General features: G+C 43.8%; 1 protein-coding gene across 6 annotated transcripts in view; it reads left to right on the top strand.

Moving 5' to 3' along the window:
• LOC143296999 (zwei Ig domain protein zig-8-like) overlaps nt 1-27,796 on the top strand; it is a 606,029-nt gene that overhangs the window by 299,317 nt on the left and 278,916 nt on the right. The window contains exon 1 of one of the 6 annotated variants that reach the window (XM_076609110.1): nt 7,623-7,816. The exons of the other annotated variants lie outside the window; for them this stretch is intronic. The gene's annotated coding sequence lies outside the window, so the exon portion shown is untranslated. Of the gene's footprint in view, nt 1-7,622; nt 7,817-27,796 lie in introns of those variants that run through there. 6 annotated transcript variants of the gene reach the window in all.

Here is a 27,796-nt window from a genome sequence, read left to right as displayed (position 1 = left end):
TATTTCAAAAACTAATTTACATCCCCTCAGATGCAATAGAAACTGATTATTCGTTTGTCTGATTGTGTTTGTGCTTTTTGTATTATTTGCTTTGTTCTTGTTTTGTTTTCTTTGAGGGGAATATGTTTGTCAGAGGGTTTTTGGGTTGTTGTTTTTTTCTTTGAGGGGAATATGTTTGTCAGAGGGTTTTTGGGTTGTTGTTTTTTTGTGTGTTTGTTTGATTTTTTGCTTCTTTTTTGCTTTTTTTTATGATGGGAGAGGTGCAGGGTTAAACTAAAAGCATCATATCAGATGTTCATCTTTGTGGAAAGTGAGAAATGGGATCCCACGCCTGCTGCCAGACATCCATCAGTTTGCTTTCATTGGTTTTTGTCTCTTTTCCTCCATCATGTTTTGGCACCTTTTTTATTCGGGTTTGTTTCGACCCGTTTTATTTGAAATTGGTTTTGCTTTTTTTCTTTCTTTTGAGATTGTTTTTTACCCCCCCCCCTCCCCCCCTTGCCCCCCCCCCTCCCTTTTTTTATTTTATTTTATTTTTATATTGGAGATTGCTCTTGCGCCTGTTGATACAGAGTGTTAGTGCTCCCCTGTATTTGTTTGCAAACAACGTGTTCAGTTGCGCTGTTAAAAGTCTGTATAGGTGAGAGTTGACCTATGAATCGTTTGTTGACGTATCGTCTGACTGGTATTTAGCAAAGCAGTTTCATCAAATGGATGAACATCTTCCGAATGTTCGCGTTTTCATTTTTTTCCATATATAGGAGGGATGTGTGCAGGCTGTCGGTCTTTCGTCACAATCACAAAGAAAATGCACGTCCAACATTTCAACGGGTCAGCAGTTCAACTCTTGACGGGCGCAATAGCCGAGTGGCTAAGCGTTGGACGTTCATTCTGAGGGTCACGGGTTCGAATCTCGGTAACGGCGCCTAAAGGGTAAAGGGTGGAGATTTGTCCGACCTCCCAGGTCAGCATATGGCATACCTGCCAGTAACAGACTCCCTTCTTGTGTATACGCATGCAGAAGATCAAATACACACGTTAAATAATCCTTATTGATCCATATCGGTGTTCGGTGGGCTATGGAAACAAGAACATACCCAGCATGCACACCCCCGAAAACGGAGTATGGCTGCCTACATTGCGGGGTAAATAAACAAAACGGTCATACACGTAAAATGTTACCTGTCGTTTGAGTTTGTACGTGTGCGTGCCTGATATCTGATTGAATGACACAGGGAACGAATGATGAGCGCCCTACACAGGTAGGCAGGATGTTGTTCAAATTACCCCGCGTTTGTAAAGCGCTTAGAGCTTGGTCTCCGACCTTGTTTAGCTTGAACATGTAATTTCAGCACTAGTTTTTGTTCATTCAAGAAATATGACAAACAATAACATTTCTGTATGAAAGGTGTCCAAACATTGTTTGATTTTATCCTGACATTTATTTTCTGTGTTAGAAAGGATAGATTAGAACACACGGCAGATGTGCTTTGCATTGTCTGTTCATGTCATGACGGACTGCCCTGCTTCTGTGAATCCCCTTGTCAGACATATGACCCGAAAAAATCAGTTTCCATAATCTTCATACAGTTTGTATTTGTATTTGTATCTGTATTTCTGTTTATCACAACAGATTTCTCTGTGTGAAATTCAGGCTGCTCTCCCCAGGGAGAGCGCGTCGCTATACTACAGCGCCACCCATTTTTTTGTATTTTTTCCTACATGCAGTTTTATTTGTTTTTCCTGTCCAAGTGGATTTTTCTACAGAATTTTGCCAGGAACAACCCTTTTGTTGCCGTGGGTTCTTTCACGTGCGCTAAGTGCATGCTGCACACGGGACCTCGGTTTATCGTCTCATCCGAATGACTAGCGTCCAGACCACCACTCAAGGTCTAGTGGAGGGGGAGAAAATATCGGCGGCTGAGCCGTGATTCGAACCAGCGCGCTCAGATGATCTCGCTTCCTAGGCGGACGCGTTACCTCTAGGCCATCACTTTGCCGATTGATGACTTCTGTGTCACAGAACGATAATGTTGCTCTGTCCAAGTTGATTCAGTTGTTTTAAACCAAGTGATATTACTCCATCGTTTCTGATTTGTGAGCGCAGTTTTGATACACAGTTCAGATTTCTTTATGTCGCACATCATTATGTCAGGTTTCCTTCATGCTCCTAAACGGCTGTGCGGTGTGTGTGTGTGTGTGTGTGTGTGTGTGTTTGTGTTCGTTCGTTCGTTCGTTCTTTAATTTAGCGTCTTTTCACTATCAGTGATATTAGACGAGTGTGTGTGTGTGTGTGTGTGTGTGTGTGTGTGTGTGTGTGTGTGTGTGTGTGTGTGTGTGTGTGTGCGTGTTTGTGTGTGTATGTGTGTTCATATGTGTGCGTGTCTGTGAGTATGTTACGAATATGTACGTGGGTGTGCGTGAGTACGCGTGCATTGTATCGTACGTTTGTTTGCGTCCATGTCCGTGTGTGTGTGTGCTTGTGTGCTTGCTGTCACGTGGAAAATTGATGTTCGGAAGCAGTTGTTGCAGACATAAATTCTCAGCGTGTGTCAAGCAATGTGTGTGTGTGTGTGTGTGTGTGTGTGTGTGTTGTGAAATTTATCGACTCTTTTAACGGAACTGGTGGTTCGCAGTTGTAGACACGGAAAAGTTGATGTGTTTTTGTTCTTGTTTCTGTTGCTGCCATTTACTCTCTCTCTCTCTCTCTCTCTCTCTCTCTCTCTCTCTCTCTCTCTCCTCTCTCTCTCTCTCTCTCTCTCTGTGAATTTTTATTGATTGTGCATCATTCGATTTTGCAATTTATCATTTACCGACGCGCATTGTCATTAGTATGACTTGATTGTTTTGGAATGTTTGTTCACATTACGCCTTTCATGGTGGGTCTTCGTCTTCATTGAATTTGTTCTACCCTGTGTCTCCCCCTTCTCCCCCCCCTTTACCTCCTCTCCTCTTCCTCCTCCCTCCTCTTTCCCGTCACCTTCCCTCTCCACCTCCTTCCCCCCCTCCTCCCCTTCTCTCCCGTTCCCCCGCCCCTTCACCTTCCCTCTCCCTCCGCTTCCTCCTCCACCCCCTTCTCCCATACCATTCCCCCCCCCCTCCCCTTCTCTCCCGTTCCCCCGCCCCTTCACCTTCCCTCTCCCTCCGCTTCCTCCTCCACCCCCTTCTCCCATACCATTCCCCCCCCCTCCCCCTTCTCTCCCGTTCCCCCGCCCCTTCACCTTCCCTCTCCCTCCGCTTCCTCCTCCACCCCCTTCTCCCATACCATTCCCCCCTCCTCCCCTTCTCTCCCGTTCCCCCGCCCCTTCACCTTCCCTCTCCCTCCGCTTCCTCCTCCACCCCCTTCTCCCATACCATTCCCCCCCCCTCCTCCCCTTCTCTCCCGTTCCCCCCGCCCCTTCACCTTCCCTCTCCCCTCGCTTCCTCCTCCACCCCCTTCTCCCATACCATTCCCCCCCCCCTCCCCTTCTCTCCGTTCCCCGCCCCTTCACCTTCCCTCTCCCTCCGCTTCCTCCTCCACCCCCTTCTCCCATACCATTCCCCCCCCCCCTCCCCTTCTCTCCCGTTCCCCCGCCCTTCACCTTCCCTCTCCCTCCGCTTCCTCCTCCACCCCCTTCTCCCATACCATTCCCCCCCCCTCCTCCCCTTCTCTCCCGTTCCCCCGCCCCTTCACCTTCCCTCTCCCTCCGCTTCCTCCTCCACCCCCTTCTCCCATACCATTCCCCCCCCTCCCCTTCTCTCCCGTTCCCCCGCCCCTTCACCTTCCCTCTCCCTCCGCTTCCTCCTCCACCCCCTTCTCCCATACCATTCCCCCCCCCTCCCCTTCTCTCCCGTTCCCCCGCCCCTTCACCTTCCCTCTCCCTCCGCTTCCTCCTCCACCCCCTTCTCCCATACCATTCCCCCCCCCCTCCCCTTCTCTCCCGTTCCCCCGCCCCTTCACCTTCCCTCTCCCTCCGCTTCCTCCTCCACCCCCTTCTCCTATACCATTCCCCCCTCCCCCTCCCCATTCCCTTCCTACATCCTTACTTCCTTTCCATTTTTTTCTTTTCAATTTTTGTTTGTTTGTTTCCTTTTGTTTTTCCTTCTTTTCATTTTTTTAGTGTTTGTTGGTTCTCCTCCTCATTCTTTCCTTCTTTCTTTCCTCTGTCTCCATTTAAAAAAAAAAAAAAAAATCCTGCGCTCTCTCCTCCTTTCTGTCCTTCCTTTCTTTCTTCTCCTGCTCGGGATGATGACGTCGAATTAAAAAAAAAAAAAAAAAGCCTTCAGTTTCGAAACAGAGGTGTTTACAACACACGCTGACATGGCGGAAGAATTTTATGGATGTTTTATGACAGTAATTCACTTTTTAAAAATTCTGTATGGCGCTGTTTTACTTGCCAGAGTTATCTGTGTGGGTTTTCCAATTGCGTGGGGGCAAAAGGAACGCTTGAAAAGATAATAGAAAAAGTGCACCCCTCCCCCCCTCTCTCTCTCCTGGTTAAAAGCAACATTGTAAATAAATAATTAATGTCACTTTCCTAAGATTTTGAAATGTCATGGAATGGAATCCAAATGAGGGCAAAATCATTCTTTAAAAATATGAAAAGCCAAACAAGTAAAATACTGGAAATAAAGCTTTATTATATTTGTTGGTTACAAGTTGCGAAAACTTCTGATAAAATAACAGAAAAGCCCACTGTCAGAATAGGTCAGATACCCAGCAGCGTCAAACATTGCACAATACTTCTGAATATAACAACTTTGAAAACGTGCATTGCTCCACAAAACTGAAGCAATGTCCGTATCCGCCCTACCATCCTCTCTCTCTCTCTCTCTCTCTCTCTCTCTCTCTCTCTGTTTCTGTCTTTGTTCCCCCTCCCCCCCCCTCTCTCTGTCTCTGTTTCTGTCTTTGTCTGTCCCCCTCCTCTCTCTCTTTCTGATCTCTCTGAGAGAAAGAGATAATGAGAGAAAAACATGGGGAGAGAGAGAAGAGGAGTGTGATTGCAACAGCAGGAATTGTAGCAGCAGCAGAAGTAGAAGAGGCCGCAGTAACAGCAGTAGTGGAAGATGCTGACACTGATGTACGTAGCATCAGCAGTGTTTTCAGTCAGAAAGCAACAAAACATACATACACGGAATCACCTCAGGCGTTCGAAATCAATTATAAACGTGTGCTACACTCGAAACCTTATCAGTGAGAACGTTGCTACTGTTTTCTTTTCTTGTTGTTTGTTTATATGTTTTGGTTTTGTTTTTGTTTTTTGTTTTGTTTTGTTTTGTTTTTGTTTTATTTTTGTTTTTTTGTGGGGTTTTTGGCGGGGAGGGGGGGGGGGTAGTTAAAGCAAATATAAACCCATAGATTTGTTGTTGAATTTTTTAGCGGGTGTTTTCTGTATATATAATAGTTTTATTCATAAAACAGGTGCTTTCTCTGGGGAATCACTTTCAACACGTTATCTTCGTGCCTTGATCGCGATTTGCTTTTCTTCAGACTACTCAGCCAGTACAGTGTGGAGACTTGGGTCTGGATGTGTATGCCGCTGATCTTTCTGATATCAACTTTTGACGTAAATGAAACAGGTTATATTATATACGAGTGTTTATCTCCTTTTAAGCTGTGGCAAACATGCCCAGCAGAGAAGCGGCGGCAATAGTAAGCGCACCAGTGGTGGCTGCTGAACTGATGAATCACTAGCAGTGTTTTCAGTCAAAATGAGCTATATTGCTTTTTACCCCAGCCGTCCCCGGAGGCGTTCGGAATAAACTGAAACAAACGTTGGAACTCGAAACCTCTATAGCAGTAAATAATTCTATCATGTCACTGTATCCTTTTGTTGTTGTTGTTGTTGTTTATTTGTTATTTGACTCGGTGTTTTGGTGTGTGTGTGTGTGTGTGTGTGCGGGGGGTGGGGGAGTGTTATGTGTGTTTGTGTGTGTGTGTGTGCGTGCATGTTATTAGTATTAAAGCCAAGAAAAACCCAAAAGATGAAAAGGTATATTTATTGAACAGGTGTTTTCTACAAATAAAAGATGTTTATTTATTGACAGCTGTTATCGTTGGGGAATCACTTTCAGGACGCTGTTTTCTACGTCTTTTGTTGTTGGTTCTTTTGAACTGCTCAGAATACCTACCCAGTCACTTGTGATGGTGTCGGTCACCATACGTCTGGATTTCTCTGGTGTGTGTGATGTGCCACGGGGTCTTTATTTTGTCAGCATGTGACGTGAATGAAAATAAGTAATATACATTACGAGTATTTTTATCTCATTTTAAGCAGTGGCAATCTTTCGTGACATACCAATGTATATAAATATGGGAGACAGACAAACAGGCAAAGAGGTCAAACCAGCGAATGATATTTTATCAACGTGATGAGATACGATCAGTGAATAATATATTTGTTTTCCCTCATTCCTAGGGTATTACAGAAAATAAGTTCAAAGTTACAAAATAACCCATTAACAACTATCAAGTATTTACAAACTATGAAACCAAGCAACAAGAATACCAAACAAAAGACTACATGCAGGAACAATGAGAAATTAACAAATGTGAGGGAAAAAGAGAGAAATAATTACAAAAGGCAACAGAACAACGCTGCCTGTAGTTGGAAATGCCCAGCCTGAACATTGCTTTGAACGCTGTATGGTAAGCACTAATGATATTGTCCAAAAAGGACGAGTCACAAGCACGTTTCACAAGTGGTGGTGTAGGATCCACGGGAGGAAACTTGGGCAGCAGGGTCACAAAGCCTGGCTGTGAATTGTGACCCCAAAGTTTCCCAACTTTCCACCTGTACCTCTCTTTCTCTTTTCGCTTCTCATTGACTGGATCTAGCAGTCAACCATTTTTAGGACGGTTTCAAAGTTCAGGTATAACGCGCGCGCGCGCGCGTGCGTGTGTGTGTGTGTGTCAGAGAGAGAGAGAGAGAGAGAGAGAGAGAGAGATTTATTGAACAGGTGCTTTCTTTGTGGAATCACATTCAAAACCGTTCTTCGTCCCTTGACGTGTGATAGATTCGGGTTATTTTTTTGTTCGTTTCTGTTTGCTTGTTTGGTTGGGGTTTTTCTTCAGAATAACCCGCCAGTCAAGTGATGATCTGGTCATGATACTGTCTGGATTTATCCCCTCAACTGTTTGCCTTGCCACTGATCTTTCTGTTGTCAAGATCTTACGTGAAACAAATAAATAATATATTTTACGATCTTTTTATCTTCTTTTAAGCTGTTGCAGCCTTTTATAACATGCCTTTGCCACATTTTATGACAGACAAAAAAGCAGAGATCAAATAACTGAAGGAAAGGTTATTTCAGCTATGAAATCAGATAAAAATAATATAAGGTTGTTTTTCTATCTGTACAGGGGTACACCAGGAAATATTTAAACGTATATCAAAACTACTAGGCATTAAGTGTTTACACCCATGAAACTAGGCTTTTTTGCTCAAGACAAAAGAACCTGCAAACAGGAAGTACAGACTGATTGACAAGTGAAAGAGACAGAAGGACAGAAGAACAAAGTAAGTACCAAAGGTAACAGAACAACGCTGCTTGTGGCTGAGAGATGCACACCCTCACAAACCTCTGTGATGGCAGGAGTGCTGTGTGTCTGTGTGCTGTCTTGCTGGGAAGCAGGCAAGGCGGAGCCCGTGTCTTCATCAGTGGGGGCGAGGAAGGCACTCCTTCATGCAGTTAGACCTGACATCCTCATCCGTTGTCCAATCCTCCCTGCCCTACAGCTTTCCCCAGCTGGAGTCTCCCCCATCCATCACAGCTTTGGGCCGTTCAGCGCCAGTTCACAAAGCAGTGATTGTGTGGTGTTGCTGTTTTGAACGTTGTAAGTACTAATGTTATAATGGTTCAGGCACTTGTGTGTGGGTGTTTGTGTGTGTCTGTGTGTTTGTGTCTGTGTCTCTATGTGTGTTTTTTTTTAATTTGTGTGTGTGTGTGTGTGAATTTATGTGTTCTTATGCGTGCGTGTATCAGCATGTACACGTGCCATCATCCTGTGTGTGTGTGTGTGTGTGTGTGTGTGTGTGTGTGTGTGTGTGTGTGTGAATTTATGTGTTCTTATGCGTGCGTGTATCAGCATGTACACGTGCCATCATCCTGTTTGTGTGTGTGTGTGTGTGTGTGTGTGTGTGTGTGTGTGTGTGTGTGTGTGTGTGTGAATTTATGTGTTCTTATGCGTGCGTGTATCAGCATGGACACGTGCCATAATTCTGTGTGTGTGTGTGTGTGTGTGTGTGCAAGAAAAAGCCCAGAAGGAAGACTTGGATCCTGTCACCACAATAAACAGTTTCATCCTTCCACGCGAAAAGGTTTTTGTTGTTGTTTTTTTTTGTGTTTTTTTAACTGTAACATAATGATACAAAGGGAGAGGCAGACAACTCCACACGAACTGGGAATGGGAGGGGAATGGGAGGTGTCAGTAATGCGAGTACCGCTGTAGGAGAGACGGTGGAGAGGGCACCATAAGCATGCCAGGGGGTGCCATTCACTGCCGTTGATGTGGAAAAAGACAGCAACTCAGATTATGCTTTTTGGCTGAGTTGGGACACTTTGTACATCATGAACCCATTGTAGGGTGAGAGTAACGAGTCGTTGTTTCATCAAATAGGCCCACCGATGAGTGAAGAAAAGTATTGTCGTCACGTGGGTGGTTCATTTCGCTCATCTCTTCTGAACTGCTCTAGTCATGATGGTGTTCCTTTGATTGCATAAATGTTCATTTTCTTTTTATGATGCAGATTCTGGTACTGGACATTGCAAGTGGGGTTTGTTTTCTGAAAATCAAAATCAAATGTAACATTCATCGCCGAGTTGTGACGGTTTTCTCTTTTAGGGAACGTGCTGTTTTGGGTTCTTCCTGATCACTGTTATGCCGTACAATACTCCCAAACTCAATGCCTTTTCAATAGATATCTCCGTAATTCAGAGTTTTTGGGATTTCAGTATTTCTACTTTGAAGAATTGAGGAAGAAGAAAATAGTATCCCCATTCTCTCCGTATGCCCCAGAATTATTTTTGAGGACAGTGGTAACGGAAAAAGCGATAACAAAAGTTTTGAACGTTGTAAGCAGTACTGTTAAAATTGTTCAGGCACGCAAAACAAAACAAAATAAAGTTCATAAAAAAAACAAACCCCAACCTTTTTGGTGGTAGATGGATCCTCTTTGTTTAGTGGGATACGACGTTTCGAACCATAGGCCCGTTGTCAAGTGATGAAAAGAGGACAGTGTGGATAGGAAAGCCAATGTGAGAAATGGGTGATGACATCTCACTACTTTCTGTTTTGATGGGCCATGCACACTAAGCACTTGCTGATCACCATTATCACCAGGTTTTTATAAACTTTAGTTGTTTGTTTTGAAGAATCCTGCAATTTTGTCTTCTTCCCTGAGTTCAGGCACGTGTGTGTGTGTGTGTGTGTGTGTGACTGTCGCTGTTTTGATTGTTGCATTGTAGAAACAAATGCTGTGGTGGTTCAAGAGTGGTGTATACGCCCCTCCCCCGCCCCCGCTAACCCCCTCTCTCCCCCCTCTCTCTGTCTCTCTCTGTATCTGTGTATGTGTGTGAGTGAATGCAAGTGGAGGCATGGTTAATGGATATACGTTTCTCTTAAAAAACAACGTTGTTCTATGTACTTTAACAGAGGTTGAGGTTGAGGCGGGGGGTGGGGTGGAGGACTGCAGAGAGGTGTCAGCAGTAAAGGTGCCACTGTAGGAGAGACGGCACCACAACCATCCAGCACTGGGTGCCATCCCCACACACCCACGCGGAAACAAACAACAGTTCAGGTTACCCTGTTTTTAGTAACAGTTCAGAACGTTTGTACAGCCCATCGAAGGACGAGTGTGACGATCATGAAAAGGTTTTGGCTGTTGCACCAGGTGCATATGGATTAAAGATTGTCAAGTCTTCGCCTTGCTGGTTCTTTTTTTTTCCAGCGAAACATGTTTCTCATAGGGAATATTGCTTAAATCACAAATGTATATGTTTCCACTCATTTCATAGATATCACAGCGTTTTTACAGCGTGGGTTGTCATGTTGAACATCACAAATAAAAATTATAGCAAAACGTAACTGAAATGTTTCTTTGATCTTTTCGCTAGATGTGTTACATTCTTTCTCATGCTTTCTAACATCCCCAAGGTCAGCTTTCTAGTCTAAGGACAACTTTATCTATATATAACCCCATACTGAATTCAGTTGTAAAAGACAACAAAGAACAAACAGAAGAAAAATAGTATTCAACTGATTTGTTATGTGTTCTGTCATGCGTATTTCTTGACAACACGATTGGAGAGGAAAATGAAGAAGAAACTATAACACTGATTATTGTTGGCGGTATTCCTTTATCATGTTCAGTCATCCTGGAAGCTGGCAAAGAAAGGAGCGATGAAAAGGAAGATCTGTGTTAGAAACCAGCCAAAAACAACACGTGCATTTGAAGTTTTTTTTGTGTTGATGTTTTTTTTCAGGAGTTCTCTTGTGCCAGAAGCAAGTGCCGGAATGTTAGCTAATGTAAACGCACAATTATTAAACCACAACTCCTGAACGCACACTTCAAAGCTGAAGCGCTAATCAGGATTACTTCAAAGTTATGTGTCATTGTAGGGAGAACATTGACTGTACTTCTTTGTTTAATGCTTAACAACAAACCTTTTTCCGATCCGATTTAGAATGTGCGAGTGTTAAAAGAATATTCTCAAGCCCTGTGTGTTGTGGAGACGGGATTACAACCTCAGCTGTTCTGACAATTATTGTACGGAGCAACTTTAGTTATGAAGACCAAAGTGGATGTGTGAGCGGCACGGGCAGTGAAATTGTATACCCCCACCAGACTGTGCCAAAACTGTTCTTCATCCAGCTCGACATGTCTTGGGCCCTTGAACTCAACACAAAACTGTTCTCTTTCATTGTTCAATAGCTGTACAGCTTTCTGCACCAGCAGTTGTTTACATCCAGTTACTGTCATAATCCACATCAGTTTTCCGTTTGGCGTGCCTTGTTGTTTCTGTGACGGTAGTGGTGGTTGTACAAGGAGAGAAGCACAGCTGCTGCAGTGCACAAGATTCGCAGCTGTTATATAATCATTTTCTCTCACATATTTGTTTATCATTTCTACAGCAAGACTTGCGAGCTTTTTGTTTCTATGTATACTACAGTGATGGTATCTGAGACAAATGTAGATACGTGGAAGTGGGGCATGACAGGGGGTGGGAAGGGTAGACTTGGTGGGGGCGGGAGGGGAGTAGTGGGCACCATCAGCAGACCAACAGTCAGCATCCCCACATTCGCAAGAAATATAAGATCCCTTCAGATGCTGATGCTTCGGCAGGTAGGTCAGGAAACATGTGGGCCGAGGACCATCACTGGGGATTGAAGCAAATAAGTTGTTTGCTTTCACGTGCTTTACAGATAGTTGAAGGAGGGTTTGAAATGTCACTGTGTGTGTCCACTTCTTTACGTGACGTCATCGTTTGCAGAGCAGGCGTTGATGAGAACATCTCTTTTCAGAGCAGAAAGAAGGTTTGCTTCTCTGCAAACGTGGATTGTCGTGGTGAACCTCACGTAATGTTACTGTACTTCAAAGGAAAACAAGAGAGGCAAGGCCTTCAAGACTCACTTGTGATACACTTTAAAAAAAAATCTGTTCGTTAAAATGTGTTCTGTATTTGTTATTATAAAGCTTCGGGTTGAAAGAGAGAAAAGAAAAGTCCTAACGGCAGATTCGAACCACGCGTGTTCGGATGAGAAGAAACTGTCTTACCCATTACACTGTCGTGGCTCCTTAACTGACGTTCAAAAATATATTATTTAAACATGCTTTTTTTAAAGGGCGATAAATAGATTGCGGTATTCGCAGTGAGAACGCTGTTCAAATCATATTATTCTGGTGTATCTTGGGCATTAAAAAATCTTTAAGGACAATTAAAAATTCTTTTTAAGTCCGCGGTAAAGGAGACGTGGCTATCACCGCAATCACACTGCAACGTTTAGCCGTTTTCTCTGGATCTAGATAGATGTACAAGTTTAGTTACACCCGGTTGACACGGTCGATTCAATTTCTCTTTTATGTTCATTCTAGTTTTATAGTTTTAAAGTTGATATGAAAATTGAGTATTTTGTTAAACTAATAACATGTACAAGTACTTCTAAACATTGTATGAAGTGAAAAGGACTTCATTTTGAGAAAAGTCAAGACTGGAATTTTTTGCGTTTCATCAATTCAAGGGTATTAACTCTCATGGTTTATTATTTTTAACTGTGAATTCCGACTGATTCTATGGATATCTTTATGGCAGTTTGGGGCATAATCCAGTAAGTGATGAGGCGTTCACAAATCTTTCTCTGAATAGATATTTAACGGTCTCCTTCTCCAACTTTCCATCACATGTTATCGTGTGTTGTTGATTGAATAAAAAATTATAGGATTGAACGGGCAGGTCAACAACTTGAAACAAAATGGCGTCGTTCGCGTTCGCGAAGAATATGAGCACGCGCTTTGAATATGTATAAATATGTGTACGCAATTGATTTTTGCCCATGACCTTCAGGGCTCAGCCAATAGATGTATAAATTCCACTCGTCATATTGATTTTAGTATTTTCCGAAAAAAGACCACTTGGGCGAATGAACATAGTGAAAGCCCTGTACACTGAGAGTAAAACACACAAGCTTTTTATGTATTGAGTATAATTTCAAAATGTAATGTTTAAGATGAGAAAGATCAGTTTAAAGCAAATTAAGTCCCCTGGCATTAATTACAGATTAATTTCCCTTTTTTACTATCTGCACCAAAACGTTTGCAAAATAAATATAACTTCCATGCTCAGCAAAAGAAGTTCCTGTTTGAACAAAAAAATTATAAAAATGACTGCTCTTGTTGTTGTGTCAGAATATCATATCAAAGTGCCAAGTTTAGAGAATTAATATATATATATATATATATATATATATATATATATATATATATAACAGTAAATGCAGTTTGCATATAATTTGGCTTCTTTTTTTTCTTTTCTTTTTTTGTGCCCATCCCAGAGGTGCAATATTGTTTTAAACAAGATGACTGGAAAGAACTGAATTTTGCCTATTTTTATGCCTGATTTGGTGTCAACTGACAAAGTATTTGCAGAGAAAATGGCAATGTTAAAGTTTACCACGGACACACAGACACAGACACACAAACACACACACAGAAACCCGAACACCGGGTTAAAATATGGACTCACTTTGTTTTCACAAGTGAGTCAAAAACTTCATGATCTTTGCTGTTCGATTTCAGCAACGTTTTCTTACCGTGTGAGCGCTGTCTTGAACGTTTCTCATTCATCGGTCATTTTGGGTTGTTGTTAGTCCCGTTTCCTGCCTTTTTTTCTTGACTTTCACCCTGTCTTGTCCTGCCCCCTCGCCACCCCCACTCCCCACCGCCTCTCTCTCTCTGTGTGTGTGTGTGTGTGTGTGTGTGTGTGTGTGTGCTATCTTCTGTACCTTGAAACAAACAAGAACAGGCAGGAAGAGATGCAGACAGGGATAATTAATGAACCCTGTCGATTACTGTGTATAACGCGAGAGTGTCATTCTCTCCGCCTTTTCAAATAAAGCTCCAGCTGATGACAGAGATATGTATTAATGCTTTCAGGCCTGCCTAACAAACTAAATCAAAGTCAACTATTCATTGCTTATCTTACTGAACGAGAATATTTGAAAGTCATGTTTGAATGAAAACATATGAAGGACATTCAATAGCTGTCATAATGTTACACAAATGGATGGCGAGGCACGAAAGGAAAGGAGGAAGGCTAGGTATGGTGTTAAATGTCAGAGCTGGGAAAACTAGAGCTGGAATGGAGCGGAGAAAGGTCCGGTGGTGCAATGATGCAGAAAGTTGATCAGATCTGAAAACAAATGGTTGCATTTGAATACAGAGGAGAAGGTGAACTTACCAAAACAAGAAAAAGATGAAAGATTGTATAGCACTTTACGGCCATCGGGCGGTGGACTTAATCCACTGTGTCGTGTCTAGGGCTCTGCATAGAAAGGTGTCCAGAGCACCCTGCCGAAACGGGTCTCGAATTCTGATCAGAAGTCCAGACCTGTCGGATTCTGCCGCGGCGCCTCTTAAAATAAGTATGGTCACGTTTAAATGGAGAGAGAAGGTGTAACGAATATATCAATGGATACATTTGGACATGTATCTAATTCAGCTGGGGCTTGTTAAAAGTTATTTTGAAAGGGTGTGCATACTCGCCTCACCAATAATTTGTTTCTCTGGATTGTTCACTCGCTGTGGGGATCTGACGAAAGGAGAGAGCTCATTGTGAATGTGATTCAATAAAGGAAATCAGATGTATGGCTGAGCACAGCAGAGGACAGTCTTGACCAAACAAAAGGAATGAAGGGGAAATAGGTGGTCAGATCGAAACAAGGAAGATCAGTTATGGACGGAGTAGAGAATTCAAAGTACCTATAGCTATTCGATCGGATCGTTGTCACAAAATGTCGTTGTACCCGTTCACTTGAACATATTTTCTCCGGCGTCTATTTCCCCTTTTAAGACTGTCTTTGTGTGGAATATTTTCCGGTATTTTGTTCAGTTCAACAGACACATCTGGTTGTACCTGCAGTGCAAACATATACTTACATCGCATGCAATTTTGTTGGTTTTATTGCTAAGTATAGCTGAGATTGTGATTGCCCCCTCCCTTCATTAGCCTCCAGCCAGTTCCTGCCCCGTACTTCAGCCACCCACCTCCTCTTCTTTCATCTGTTGGAACATGTTGAAGAAAACCATTCTGGTCTTGCTTGGAAGTGGTTTGTTATCAGAGACATGCTGTCAAAAATCACTGCACTTTAAACACTGTGGTAAGTGTGAGATTGAGAAAGGGTAAATGAAACTATGCATCTTCATTAGCCGTGGAGCAAGAACTACTCCTTCACCCGCTTAGCCCTGACACGCTGAGTTGTGCAACGTTCCCTGGCCCTTGAACGTTTAAGGACGTGATCTTTTCTTCCATCAGGAGTTGTTTTTTCCTTCCACACCAAAGTGTTTTCACTGTACCAGTGACATGCGCATTCCATTCGTTCTTTAAAAACGTCATGAACAGATACTGTGGTTCTGTGTTCTGCACAGCGGGAATTTCTTTTAGACTTTATAATCATAGTTATTCTCTAGTTTTTGTTGTGTCATCTACATGCCTTTTTTCAAATATGTTGTCTGCTATTTGATCATTCTTGCATGTTAGCGCTTAAGCCTCGTACAGTGCGGATTTTCCACGTTCTTGAGCATTCCGTAAAACAACAAAAAACATTGCTGAAAGGCTTAGTACTGTTCCAATTAAATAAAGAAAACGGCAGTAACGCACAGTCTTGTGTAAAAGGTGCGTGGCAAGGCATAGTTAGTCATCGTGTGTGCATGCGTGTGTGTGTGTGTGCGCGCGTGCGTGCGTGCGTGCGCGTGTGTGTGTGTGTGTGTGTGTGAAGGAGGATATTGTAAAACAGAGGGGAGAAACAAAGATCACTGCGGTTATCAGTGGTTTTTACTCCAGTGCGTATTCGTCCCATTCTGTCAGGGAAGGCAGCTATCTGCAGTATGATCATCAAATGATGACGGCAGTGGAGAACGCTGGAACAGAGGGTGGGAGAAGAGGGAGGGAACACTAGCAAACAGGAGTAACATAACAACGGCTGGGGACAGCAGACAGTCACGAGGCCAACATCGGCCACTCCCTGGCACTCCTGTGGAATTAAACAGCAAGTTAGATGCTGCAGTTCTGGCTGGCAGACGGACGATTGGAGGCTGAGTGCCCATACAGGGTGAGTGAAGCGGACTGTAGTTTGCTTTCCGCTCTGTGAAGACAGCCACCCAAAGATTCTGCCTTGACCTGTCTGCACCGTATTTAGTACGTGGTCTGGCTTTGTGCTGGAGGATTTGAATGGATTCACCATTTTCAAGTCGTTTTACTGATTAAATATATATAAGTGTTTGCGCTGAGAATTGTCATACTGAACTTTATAATAGGCAACAGTGCAGCATGAAATGAAAACATAGAACTAATCGGTGTGCTAAATCGCAATTTTAACAGCGTCAGTAGGATATGAAGTATTGCTGAAACTATTTTCTGCCAGTGTACAGTCTTTCTCTCTTGCTACAATGCTTGTATTATCCAGGTCAGCATCCAAGGTACACGGAGGATAATAAGATATAATTAACGGCCTTGTCTGGTAGAAATGAAAACGATGAAGAGGTAGAGGAAAGTTTATGTATCTGACAAAAGTACTGACTTTGTCCTTGTGGTGATATCAAATCATTTTATCAGTGAAAGGCATGTAGCTGCGGGATGTGGTGGATGGGGGAGTTCATTAGCATATGTGTATGTTGACAGGCTTTTGTGGGCCTTCTGTATGTTGACAGGCTTTTATGGGCCTTCTGTATAAAAAAATAAATAGTAAAACACGAGAAAGGTTGACATTGCCGATTACTTATCAGAACATTTTATGTTTTGAGTCAGCGTGTCACTGCAATTAGAAAAGCGAAGGTTGAAATCTTCATCAGCTGTGGAAAAGTAATTATTCCTTCGCCCAGTTAGCTGTATACCTTTTATCATCAAATCAATCTATTACAGGCCTTCAAAGTTACACAGCCCAGTGCCCGTTTTGCTCTACTGCCTATCAGACAGTGTATATTTTTACACCAATGTTTCCTTGAAAGCAGTGCCTCATATTCCTTTCATAATTCAGGTGTGGCAAAAATACCATTCTTCGTTTTCTTCTCCCCATCCCTCCCTTCCCTCTCTCTCTGTCTTTCTCTGTCTCTCTCTGATGTGAGAACTCAACAGAATTGTTCGATGTCAGAGAGTAAGGCAATGACGATTGCTTTTTGTTGCTTGTTCGTTTTGTTTTTGTTTTTCTCTTGGAGTCTGAGTATTTACTTGTTCACGCAATACTCTTGTGTCCGTATGTTGTTTGTATGTTAACAATATTCATAACACTATATAAGGTAGAAAATCATCTTTACTTTTGTTTAACCCCTTCAAATGGGAAAATGGCCTTATATTGAATAAATCATTCGTTCGTTCGTTCGTTCGTTCTCTGCCTGTCTGTTTCTCTCTCTCTCCCTACACACACCTACCCTTTGTGTGTGTTTGTGTGTGCGTGCGTGCGTGTATGTATGCGTGCTCGTGTCTGTTGGAGGATAGAAAAGGATGGCCTATGCCATTGGAGACCATCACTCCACCATCACTGGTGTGTGACCGTAAAACAGACAGACAAGGCTCGGAGAGTGGAGCGGGGGCAGAGAGGGAGGGGTTGAGGGGGGAGGGGGTTGGTGAGGAATGACGTAACAGCAACGTCAGACGGTGGATTGGAGACAATCAATGACTCAGGAGGCGCCATTTCTGGTCACGGTTTGAAAAGTTTATAAAAGTTTCCATATTGGAAAAGGGAAGTCAGTGTGCTGCCATGAGGAGGTTTCTGCGTACCCAAAAGACTTTAAGGTGTTTGTTTTTCTGGACTTGTTTTCTTTTCCTGTAGAAAGGCTGATGTGTAGCGTTAGTTTTAAATAAGTTGCTCTTACAGGAAAATTAAAGCTTTTTATTTGATGACACTGAGAAAAGAAGTGAAAATGAATAACACATCTTTGTTTCCATCATTAGTAAAGCAAGATGTACTCTCCCATCCAGTGTCCATCCCATGATCTGTTGTGGAGTCGTTCTCCTGATCATTTCCACAGCATTACGCAGGCTCATCATTGAGATCATGTACGTCCATTTCCACTGGGAGGTTCAGGAATGACAAACGGCAGAACAAGGTGAAGAGGTGGCCATCAGTATGTCAAAAAGATGATATTTCTAAGCATTCAGGTGCAAATATTCAGCCATTTAAATGATATCAATTTAGTAGATTGCTTCAGAAATGTTCTTTCGGGCAGTAGTACAGATACAGATACTAATGAGGTCAAATACATTAAAACAAGGCTGTTCAAAGATCTGTACGGTGGCGGGAAGGCAAATTTATTTGCAGCAAATACAGTCGCTTGTTGTGAGGCCTGTGTACTGTCAAGGCAGGGATGTGAGTGTGGCTGGGAAGAGATGAGTGACGCTTCACGTTTTCGTCAACAGGGGAACACAACTACACTCCTTCACCCTTTTGCACTGACGTCCTCATCTGTTCTACGATCTTCCCCAGTCCTTGAACTTTCCACATTTCACCATTCACATACCACTGGCTGTTCGCACCCCAAGACACTCACCTGCTGACACGTCCAACATGGCATCAGCATCAGTTTTTGTGAGATGTGTGTCAGCGTGCTGCATGGTGAGAGAGAGAGAGAGAGTGTGTGTGTGTGTGTAGGGTCGCTTCAGCCTTCAGAAATTGTCACTCAGACTCTCCAACAGGCGCGTTCAGCCTTCTCCCTTGAGGACTGCAGTAAGTCTTCCTGTGCTGTAGTGTGTGGCTGCACAGGAGGCGGAGACAGATGTAGAGCACTGGGGCAGGGAGGGATGGAGCTGCAGGCAGGAAAGATCAATCAACAGACAGACATTGTGTGGTGCGGATCCTCTCTAACCAGCGGAAACCATTGCCAGTCTCTCGAGAGACAATCAGCTTTTTAGAAGCTGCTGCTGTTTTGACAAGAACCTCCTCGCTTTATACTGCGTCCACATCCTTCCAACACCCTGTCTGTTATCAGTGTGCATCACGTGACTGCATGGCTGTCAGTAACCCTTTGAAAAAACATCTTTTACAGAAAAGTGAAACTTTGCCACGTGATTTGGATTGTTTGTTATTGTTTTAATGCAGTGTTGTTTTCCCTGCCTCACGTATCTTTCATGACAGTTAATATCAACTCTGATGTGGACAGAATATGACCAGAAAAAATCATTAATTATCCCCGATAGAAAAAAAGAGATGTTTTTTAAGCTCAAACGCTGACATATGCTGAGTTGTCTGTCAAACCTTTAACATCTCCCTTTCATGCTGCCTCATCGCCCTTTTTTTTAATTTTTTTTTTTTTTTTTTAGTGTCCACCTGTGCCAGATATGTTTACCTTTCTTACGTTTCTGAAATGGTACACCTTGTTTCCTCAAACATAAAACTCCAGGCTATTTCCCTACTCCAGGTATGTCCGTCGATGACGTGTCATTGGTGTCATCACCTGCATATATAAGTACATAAAAGGGAAGATAAGAACTCATTTTGAGCAGTGTGATATGGGTCTTTGCTGGGGAGGATTTTCGTTCTGTTCCGTAACGGTAAAAAAAATGTCACGAATCAAAGTTGATCAGCCAGTGCGATTATTTCTGGACTAGTTGGAATTTGACTTATGTCAGTAGGTTCATAAATCAGAAACTGGAGCGAAATTGTTATGGTAGGTTTGTTCTCTAATTGTTATTCAAATCGACGTGTTAATTAATGCTGAAACAGTCAATATATCGGATGCGCCTTTGTTGCATCTCCATCCCCCGAAGGGAAAGAATCTTTAAGACGGCATTGCACTGAAACGTAACAGCAGCACTGAGGGAACAGTCCATGGAGGCAGAGGGCAGTGGGGGCAGAAAGCTGGGGATTGAGAAGAGACAAGGAGGAAAGGACGGGCACAACTCCCTGTGACAGGCTGACGTTACGCGGTGCACGTGCCTCGTGCCTGTCATGCCTGTCTTAGGGCCATGTACCGACCACTGGATGTTTGTCCGCTGCCGCTCCCCTTCCTTTTGTCCTTGTCATTTCTTGTCTCTCGCGATTTCAGCAACGTCCAGTACAATGTTTTCATACACGATTTTCCCCGCATTTTTTCCAATGACCTACATGACTTTTCCCAAGTCCTACATATTTCCTGTCCCCTGTCGTGCATGTTTTGTTTTTTTTCCTTTCGTTTTGTTTTTCTCCAGAAATACAGAATTTTCAACATGGCGTTATATTGTACTGTTTTGGATGCTACCATAGTTGCAGCAAATTTTTCTGTATGGAATTCAGTGTCTGTACCCAAAGTTCAAATTGTTTTCTGTTTGTGTAATATGTGTATGTTTTTACTAGCAAAGTGTTTTTTTCTGTAGAATTTAGTCAGGGACAACTCTTACGTGCTTTAGGTGCGTGCATGCTTGCACACAGCACCTCAGTTTATCGTCCTGTCTGTTACCGATACCATCACTCAAGATTTGGATTTTGTTTGTTTTGGGGGTTTTGATTTACCGCTATATCTTTTATTTGTGTTTCCTAGAAGATTTGGTTCTCAAAAAGAAGTGAAACAACAACAGTGACTATAGTTTCAGTGTCTATTTTGATTCAAATGAGACGTCAAAGTAAGCACAACATGTGCTTTGCAAAGAAATTAGTAAGAAAGATAGAAAAGACGAGAGACATATGTTTGACGCACGCATAAGCCCAATGCACTGATCAGACCTCAGATGACATGAACAAAATCGACAGTAACAACATGATCATCGTCATGTCATTGTCATAACCCAGAAGAACCGAAACGCGGAGTTACAGTATAGGGAGAACTCCAGTCAGAGAGACGGGAGATAGGGAAAGACAAAGAAAAAACCCACAGCTCTTCGATAAAAACAAAGGCACGAGCGTGAGCAGAACATGTAAACAGTGATGAAGTTGGGGAGGGGGTGGGGGGGTAACAGGTAAAATGAAAGGCGTAAAGAAGCAAAAGTTGTGTTGTTTTTTTACAGTGAAAGTTTTGGAAAGTCATAAATAAAGGTACACGCACACATACACACACACACACACACACACACACACACACACGTTCGCAGACAACAGATGGAACACATATTACGAGGAGAAATAACAGCCGACAAGACACATTCACAATCCTCAGTGCCATATTTTTTCACAATGATTCAAGGACTTGCGTTTGTCATATGCATCACGCTAGCTTATTCGTCATCTGGCTGGCTGGTTGTCTGCGTGTGTGTGTTAGCTCGTTCGCTCTTTATTTCAAGTCTTTTCACTAACAGTGATATTCGTGTGTTTGTGCCTCTATGTGTGTGTGTGTGTGTGATGGTAATAGTTGCAGTTCTCGGTTTTCTGTTTTATTTCCTGATAATAGACATATATAGTCATTCGGATCAGACGATAAACCGAGGTCTCGTGTGCAGCATGCACTTAGCGCACGTAAAAGAACCCGCGGCAACAAAAAGGTTGTCCCTGGCAAAATTCTGTGGAAAAATCCACTTCGATAGGAAAAAGAAATAAAACTGCACGCAGGATTTTTTTTTTTTTTTATGTTGGTGGCGATCTCAGCGTAGCGACGAGCTCTCCCTTGGGAGAGCAGCTCGAATTTCACACACAGAAATCTGTTGTGACAAAAAAGAGAAATACAATACAATACAATACAATACATGTATACCCATGGACACTCGCCCTCACGAACCTGTGTGTGTAATACAATTCATGTATAAGACATGAAGGATTTGCCGAAATGTGCATGGGCGCGGAAGTCTAGAAGTAGTCCTTTTGGAAATTTCCTTGCTAAGAGTCCATTTCTGAGTGCTTTTGGCAGAGGAATCTGATTTGAGGTGGTGTTGGCAGGGTGAAAGAGGGTTCTTCACCCAATAGACCTGAAAGCCATGAAGAGGGGGTCGTCCTTTACTCTGTGCGTTTTGTCAGCCTCTCTCTCTCGGTCAGTCAGTCAGTCAGTCCATGTGTGTGTGTGTGTGTGTGTGTGCGTGCATACGTGCATTTGTGCGCGTCTGTTGTTGAGACAGACTTTCCTCATGAGAATGGCCGAGCTGTTGAGCCCGTCTGGAAAGTTGCACGACTTCCATGAATATAAATATCAGAGATCGCATATTTGAATTTTCGACACTCATGCCTACACCATACAGAAACATGCTTACGTATGCATTCATATTCACACACACACACACACGCGCGCGCGCGCGCGCACACACACACACACACACACACACACACACACACACTTATTGTATGCCTAAATATATCTACTTTTTAAGCCAGTGAATACGTTCCTTAACAGTATCAATGTGGGCGAGACAGACTTTTCACTAATATCCATTGCTACGAAATGCCCCCCACCCCCACCCCCACCCCCGATCGCCTTCCCCCGGCCCTCTTGCCATTTTTAGTGACGTCATTAACATTGTGACTGGACCCGTAATGCATGATTTCCACATACATATCATTGCAGTTAACAGAAAGTTCTGGTCAGGGTGAATTACACACTTGGTCTTGTGAATAAAACTGCAATTAGTTTCCAAGATTCTTTTCCCATATTTTTGTCTGCTTGCCATGCCACATGGCAGGTATCCATGTGTCTAGTCGTTATATTTCTCTGTGGCCAAGAACAAGAAATTGATTTCAAAGAACAGAAGAAAGGCGTTGTGTTGTTGACGTCATGAGCGAGAGAACAGAAGCGTTCCCAGCTTTAAAACTCAACCGTCTGACTTGGCCGCCCATGCTTGGCACACCGACAGACAGCAGTCATCCATTGCTAGTCAGTGCAAAGCGATTGAACCCTTCCTCTTGATGTTTTCCGCGCAGTGCGGAAGAGTCCATGACGTTTGTGTGGGTACCTCTCCTCCCTCTCCTCTCCCGGCATGTCATGGAACCCTTCGTGCTGCACGTGGCAAGTGGCTGAAGACTTGTGTCATTTTATTCCTGATTCCGATCCCACCCATCTCCCTTCTTCCTTCACGTTCCTCACCCCTGACCTGACCTCACCCCTGACCTGACCTCACCCCTGACCCCACCCTGACCTGACCTCACCTGACCTGACCTCACCCCTGACCTGACCTCACCCCTGACCTTTGGTTAAAATCCAGCTGCTACGACCTCGGAACAGACGAAACTCTACTTTCTGTGTCCAGCGCTGAGATGATGGGCTAGCCTTCCCTTGACAAATGTGTCACCACACGTTCTGTCTGCATGTTTCCCTTTCAAATTTTCTTTCGAACCCCTCCCCCCCACACCCCACCAAAAGATTGTTTGTAATCCCCTCCCACCAAAAGATTGTTTGTAATCCCCTCCCCACCAAAAGATTGTTTGTAATACATGTGACAGTTGTTATGGAATGTGCGTCAAGGGCATGGTGCAATACACAGAATGGTGACGAAAGGGAAAACCCGAACAAAGCCGATCATCACATAAACCCAAAGGCAATATATGTGATCATTCTGTGCCATGTTGTGACCACGTCTGCCAACATGAGACGGAGGGGGTATTTGCGCACACGCCGAAGTATAATGATGAGTCTGGCACCAGGAGCAGACACACTGCCGTCAACGGGCTGTCCCGTTGTTCTGAGGTTCTGTCGTTTAGTGGTGAGTGCTGGGCCGGAGTGGTGAGGGTAGGGGGCTGAAGGGTGGTGAGAGCGATGGAAGTGGGTGGCATGAGTTGTAGTAAATGGGACAATGGATTGAGCGTGACGTCGGATCTGTTCACACATATTAAGCTTGATAGAGCTAATAAGAGACATAGAGGGTTCAGAGTAAGTATAGGGCTTGGCGTTCCACTTTGGTTAGGTTTCGGTTTGAATGTGGGTTTAGAATTTATTGGAGGATTTTATGTGGGGAATGGATTATAAAATCTTGTTTTCGTGGGGACTTGAAACTGATCTGATCTGATCTGATCTTGTACGGGGACAGGGATCAAACCATAACAAAATATTCTTACCCAAACATGCGTGTTCATCCTTCCCTGTTGATAAACGCATGTGAACGGTTACTCTGTGACATGATCAAGGTAAACCTGATGACAACAGATAACACTACAGCAAAGGGTGGGAGAAGAAGAAGAAGGCAACGCTAGCAAACAGGGATGACGTAACAACGGCTGGGGACAGCAGACAGTCACGAGGCCAACAACGGCCACTCCCTGGCACTCCTGTGGAATTAAACAGCAAGTTAGATGCTGCAGTTCTGGCAGGCAGACGGACGTTTGCAGGCTGAGTGCCCATACAGGGTGAGTGCCCATACAGGGTGAGTGAAGCGGACTGTAGTTTGCTTTCCGCTCTGTGAAGACAGCCACCCAAAGATTCTGCCTTGACCTGTCTACTCCGTATTCCGTGCTGGCTTTGCAGTGGCGGGAATCACTGATCTTTTCAATAACTATTTGCATCGAATATTGTCATACTAAACATCACAAAAGTCAAAAGTATATACGTGTGGGGAAACTGATTTATATTTTTAAAAATCACGTTATTGGAATTATTTTATTTCCTCTTCTGTTCAACGTGGAATCTTTCTTTTCAGCATTCTCATAATGTAACCCTGTCATATACAAAATACCCATTGAACACATACTTAGGTTTTTCAACGGAAGATGCGAAAAATGTGTGTGTCTCTGACTTTGCAACTGTGTCTCTTCTCCGCATCTTTTTTTCATATTATTTTGTGGCTGGAACTGGCAGTTTAAAAGCTTTGCTTGTTGTTGCAAGGCAGCCCTACAACATTTTATCTATGCCTGGCACGTGTTTGCGAAGGGCGTTACAACAGTATATACCCATGTTAACAAGCTTTTACACATCTGTGTTACAGATACAGCAGTATAACGCTATTAAGGTTGACAATAATGGCTACACAACTGAAGTTTCGTGCAGACAGTTGTGTGCGGGTAATTAACTGCGATAAGAAAAGAAAACCTAAACGTCTTCATCACTTGTGCAAAAGAAACTATTCCTTCATCCAATTAGCATGACAAGCAATCTTGTTTTACCCTTAAACATTAATACGATGTTGTACTCTGTTTGCTTTCCTAAAGTTCAGACTCTTTGCATCCTTACACACCGCTGATTACTGAAGGCAGTAAATAACATTCCTTTCACATTTCAGATGTGGCACAAATAGCTTCATCATCATCATCATCTTCTTCTTCTTCTTTCTTCATTTCATGTGCGTGTATGCGTGTGTGTGTGTGTGTGTGTGTGTGTGTGTGTGTGTGTGTGCGTGCATGTGTGTGTGTGTGTGTTTACTGCGTGCGTGCGTGTGTGTTGGAGGATAGAGAAAGAGCGCCTCACCCATCAGAAATCGCCTCCCCAACAGGTGCATTTATCCTCCGTGGAGGACAGTCATCTTTTGTTTTCTGTGAAATGATCATAAGAGATGTAAAAGTCTGATCCCATCACTGGAGACGGGAGTGGGAGTGGAGACGGAGGAGGCACACACACGCACACACGCATGCACGCGCGCACACACACACACACACACACACACACACACACACAGAAGCTACACAAGAGCACCATGTGATTGTGAAGAGAGTTATCAATAGCCCAGCAGAAGCCATTTATAGACACTGCGACACTGCATTAGAAGTTCAATGACGTTTCAATGCTCTGCAACAGAATCTATTTGTATATTCAAAAGAAATGTTTGTTTCTTTTTTTTTAATCGCTTTTAATTACCTTTGTTCATGCTGATGAGAAGCTCAGTGTTGCACTGGCTACCGTTCTAGGAATTAACGGGTATGGTAAAGTGAAATAGCAAATCTTAGTCATCAGTTAAGCGAGATCACTCATTGATTCTGTTCATCCCAACACCAGTGTGAAATCTTTTTTTTAAAAGTCAGCAACATACTGTTAGTGTCGTGACATAGATTTTTGATTGATAACATGGTAATGTTGCCTCGGCTATATTACTGTATTTTGATGTGAATTTGAGTTGTGGAGAAGGGCTAATGGTGTGCTATTTTAGGCACTGAGGTGACTGTGTTCACGAAGTGATGTGTTGTGAAGTGGTCATTCCACTCTGGACACGTGGGAGTATAGGTCAAAAGAGTGACCTGATAGATATTCAGACCTTGGGGTCTAGTGTCATGGGACACTTGATGTTCTGAAGGAATGTGAGTCCTTCCTGTTGGGACTGTCAAGCTTTAAGAAAGCTGGTGTTGAAGTAGTGGTAAGTTCTGTGTTCTCCCCGAGTTTGATCATGTTAAATTCGTTGAAATCGGTTGTTCTGCATTGTAAACAATCGGGTTTTTCTTTACAAATTATTTTTTAGAACACTGGTTAGATAATAGGTCAGGTCAGATAGATAAATCTGCTACTGGTAACCTGGATCCCAGTACTACCTGTCACAGGGTCGAATTGCTGGCGACTAAACCAGTCCTCTCAGGAGGATGGTGAGGAGGGTGGCTAGACACCCTGGTGGAAATAAATGACCCATCAAAGGTCGCCAGCTCTGGAGAGCTACCTGCGACCACCTAGCTAAGGGAGTAAACCCTGACAGAAAATCCGGTGCGGGGCCCCTAAAGCGGTTGGATGGCAAACTTTGTCACTTTCCGGCAGCTCCTGCGGCCGCGTTGGCACCAAAATGTAACAGCATTGCTGTTCCTTTGGATCTGTCAGCGAGGTGGAGCACTAGCGTCGGAACAACACGTGAAGCAACAGTTACCGGTTATAAGTTAGCGCTCAATTGGCGTAGAGCCGAGGCCAGGGATTCCTTTTGACGGTGGGAGGGACCCTCGCGTCCCACTGGACAGCTACCGCCCGCTCAAGCTGGGCAGCCCCCAGCCAGTTAGGTGCTGTCCCGCCACGACCTGCCTTCTTCTATGGGTGTATGAAGATTAGGAGAATATCCGACAAGCAGATCGTTAATTTCCGCACCAGGCAAAAAGAAAACTTAAAGAAAGAGATCAACAATGAAACTGGCCTGTTGGAATGTCCGGACAATGATGCCTGGGTTCTTCCAAGATCTGCAAGACATCAGTGACGTCAGAAAGACAGCCGTCATAAACAGCGACCTAAAGAGACTAAATGTGGACATTGCCACTCTGCAGGAAACACGGCTTGCTGACTCAGGAACACTAAAGGAGAGGGACTCCACCTTCTTCTGGCAAGGAAACAGCTCTGATGCCCCAAGAGAGCACGGAGTAGGCTTTGCAGTCAGGAACAGCCTGCTGAATATGATTGAACCAGGCAGCGGCAGTTCAGAATGACTCCTGACTCTCCGCCTCAACACCTCCGAAGGCTATGTCACTCTCGTCAGCAAATATGCTCCAACTCTGTCCGCCTCTCCAGACGCCAACGATGAGTTCTACGAAAATCTCGCATCAACCATAAGGAACATCCCCAGGACAGAACAACTTGTTCTCCTGGGCGACTTCAATGCCAGAGTGGGTGCAGACAACGATTCGTGGCCCTCCTGTCTCGGTTCCTTTGGGGTGGGGAAAATGAATGAGAATGGACAGCGACTATTTGAGTTTTGTGCCTGCCATGAACTGTGCATCGCCAACTCCTTCAGGACGAAGCCCCAACACAAAGCCTCCTGGAGGCACCCGAGCTCAAAACATTGGCACCAACTGGATCTGATCATAGTAAGACGAGCTGCCATCAAAAACCTTCTCCACACTCGCTCTTACCACAGTGCAGACTGCGACACGGACCACTCTCTGGTATGCTGCAAGATCAGACTGCAACCAAAGAAGTTCCACTCCTCAAAGAAACAAGGGAACTCTCGCATTGACGTCAGCAAGATGTCTCAGCCAGACCTTGTAGAACAGTTCGCAGAGGCCTTTGAGAGAGAATTCGATGCATTGCAGCCCAAAGACCCTGCCACAGAAAGATGGGAAACGCCACGAGACACCATGCACCACATTGCTGTGGCCACCTTTGGGAAGAAAAACGCGAAGTCCCACGACTGGTTTGAGGAGAGATCATCAGAGATGACTCCCATTATTGAGGCCAAGCGCGCTGCACTCACCGAGTACAAACGGTCACCCAGTGAGAAGAACCTGCAAATCCTCAGGGCCGCCAGGAGTAAGGTTCAGCTTAACATCAGGCGATGTGCAAATGAGTACAGGACAGAGCTGAGTGAAGAGATACAGAATACTGCTGAAAGA

The sequence above is a fragment of the Babylonia areolata genome, chromosome 22 (genome assembly GCF_041734735.1).
Source record: "Babylonia areolata isolate BAREFJ2019XMU chromosome 22, ASM4173473v1, whole genome shotgun sequence".
Lineage (NCBI taxonomy): Eukaryota > Metazoa > Mollusca > Gastropoda > Neogastropoda > Buccinidae > Babylonia > Babylonia areolata.
This window is presented reverse-complemented; position numbering and strand designations above follow the sequence as displayed.